The sequence below is a fragment of the Alosa alosa genome, chromosome 23 (assembly GCF_017589495.1).
Source record: "Alosa alosa isolate M-15738 ecotype Scorff River chromosome 23, AALO_Geno_1.1, whole genome shotgun sequence".
Lineage (NCBI taxonomy): Eukaryota > Metazoa > Chordata > Actinopteri > Clupeiformes > Clupeidae > Alosa > Alosa alosa.
In genome coordinates this window covers 28546354-28549245 of record NC_063211.1, presented here as the reverse complement: position 1 = coordinate 28549245, position 2892 = coordinate 28546354, and the positions used below count along the sequence as shown (strand labels likewise).

The window sequence follows — 2892 nt, the reverse complement described above, 5'->3', positions numbered from 1 at the left end:
CTAAACCACAGTGCATAGAATGTCTACACCTTAGGCTAGTAATGTTAACCGTTACATTTTCTGTCTTGCATGAGAGTGAAATACCAATTTAACCTGTCTCCCGGCCATATTTGGTAGTATATTTGCCTCTGGCATGTAGATTGATAGGCATAGATATAAGCTAACTTATGATTTGTCATAAGGGACAGCAAGCCTGTCTCATAGAAGTGCTGCACTGAGGCTGTAGGTATATGTTACCTGCGTGTTTGTGTGAAGTGGCAAGGAGGTTGTTGACACCTATGCATGTTTTCCATGCTGGGTGCAACAATGTCTGACAACCCTTTGGCGAGAGTCGTTCACCAATTAGTGGTGTTAGTGTGGCAGGTTCGGCGTGAAACATGGCCCCACAGCTGCTCCCTAATTAACCGTTTACAGGAATGCAAGGCTGTCATGGATACTTTCGCTGAGCTCCCGGGATGGACAGGATCCCGTCTGCTAGGCCTACTTAACCCCCTTGTACACTTTATCCCAGTTGTTTTTATTCACTTTTTTTCAAGTTTCCCAGTGACAAGGGGGGAGGGGGGCAACGAGGAGGCAAACTGACGCTGAATATTGCAACGGTGACTGTTTGAGTCAATATTATTTGGGGCAACAAAGTAGCCAACAAAAAGTAGGCTATGAAATTATAGGGAGGGAAAGTGAAAACCAGCGCCCCAAGTGGTTGCGTTCCTATCGAAGAGCAGCTTCAATGTTAAGTCCCATAGACCTATTTCAAAAAAAATATTGTGAAGCCAAATCAGCGATGTTATCCACCTATACGGTAATAATATTCTAAGTGTGAAAATGTCAAACCCTATTTTGCCTTATGTTTCATAAACGAACTACAAAAGAAGTCACGTGACTTTACCCTTCAACGTTACTCACGGTAGCATGGTTTGTTTATTGGCCTGGTTAGCATTGACACTTAACACTTACAGCTAGCTCTTCATGTGATTAGAAGCACAACACCAGTTATCCTGACATAAAGGTTATCACCACGCGGTTTACATCACGTTCCGTTATTACAAAAATATGTTAAGCCAGTTAAGCAAATTGCATATTGATCAGTTAAGCGCCCAAACATGTGACGTCACATGCAGCTGTAGTTCCTCATCACCTTGTTACGACAAAAACTCAAAACAATTCAACTGATCCTAAAAATAAGGTATGACCACTTGAAGCAATAGAGGTGACCCCAGTGCCTAACATATGGAAGGCATTAAATTAAGATCCCACTGTGCACCGAGATATATTTTTTCTAAAAAAAAATCCCATCCACTCCGCTAAACTCTAGGAACGCAACCACTAGATGGCGATGAGATTACTTTCCCTCGCCACCTCACCACCACCAAGATTTCGCGTAGCGCTCTAGAATCTTTGTTCACCACCGTCAGATGACTACCATAGCAACATCCACAATATTCTAAAAATAGCAAATGCAGCAGGCGACTTAGCTAGTTCATTAGCTAAATAGGCCATTGGTTGTGGGTTTTTGGAAAGAGCACATATTTTTAAGTTGTGGCTTGGAAAACAGCTCAGACTGTTATGAGGTAATACTGTTACTTGAACTGATGTACTTTACTGTTAACTCAGCTAGCCCTTGTCTGTGTTTTTGTGACTAAGTTAGTTAACGTGAGCTAGCTACCGTTACTGATAGCTAACATATGCACAAGATTTTTCATATGCTAACGTTAGCCTTGACAAAAATAACGTTAGCCACTGACAGATCTGACCCCCCCCCCCCCCCCCCCCCCAAACCTAGGCCTACCCATAAAGCGTTTAACGTTAACCGTTAGATGGCGCTCACCAGCTATGATAGCAATAACGTAAACCTGCATGGTGTCACGTGCTAGTAAAATGGAAAAGTTATGCCAAAGACATTCATGTTCACCCCTGCTATTTTACCAGCTTTGTCATGTACATTGCAATGACTTGATGTTGTTTAAGTATAGAGAAAATACCTAATTGAATTTACATTAAAACGTGTGAATGTCACGAATGATAAAATGTCACAATGATAAAATATCACTGTAAGAAGCCAAACTGAACGTTCTGCTGAGAGGTGATATGATAGCAAAGTTTTTTACAAAGTAATAACCTCCTTTCTATGCTATTGGTTCTATAAGGCTGAACTTCCTATCATAGATCCACCATGCAAGGTCTTACTGTTCCCCCATTATTATACATTTTTTTGTTAGTAAAGAAATGTTTTGGGTTACCCCTCTCTCTGATTACACTGACTGTAGGGCCCCAGCAGTGTACAGCTCTCCAGTGCAAGATTTTAGGTTACTACCCATATTTGTTTAAAATTGAGAGTAAAGCACTTTCCTTGTAAAGAAAACTATTCACCTGTACTTGTCTTACTTTTATAGCGTTGCAGTTTGATGTAACTACAATGTAGTAACATTGCCCCAATTCCATAAGCTGGGTCTCTGAAAAAAAGGTAAGTGAATGTGGAGCATCGATGAATAATAAATGCAATGTGTGCAACATCTATCAATGCAACATCTATCAAACACAGGCTGCTGTAAGTCCGTTCTAATCCAGAAAATCTGTTCTCTTCAAGGTAAATTAACACATCGAGGACCAGGCAAAGATGACAGCATCATCACAGCAATATGTTTCTTATCTCTACGAGAGGCTCTATGCCAAGTTGTCTGATGACAGCTTCCATGACAATTGGAGCATTGTTGGCTTTGTCATCATATTCCTCTTCTGCTGTCTGATGATCACCTTGTTCATGACTGTCTTGTTTACCTCATGTTGTGGCCGGTATTTTGAGAGTCCACCAATCAAAATGAACAGAGTGGGTGCATTGCCTGCTACACCTTCGGAGCCCACTTTTCTAGCTCTAGGTGAATCACATATTAAAGT

The 2892-nt window shown here is 41.2% G+C and overlaps 1 long non-coding RNA gene across 1 annotated transcript; it reads left to right on the top strand.

The window, feature by feature from the left end:
- The first annotated feature begins 1430 nt into the window (after nucleotides 1-1430).
- Nucleotides 1431-2452, top strand: LOC125288759. Its single transcript, XR_007192527.1, has 2 exons — nucleotides 1431-1568; nucleotides 2391-2452. It is a non-coding gene; the product is annotated as an uncharacterized LOC125288759 (long non-coding RNA).
- Nucleotides 2453-2892: the final 440 nt, after the last annotated feature.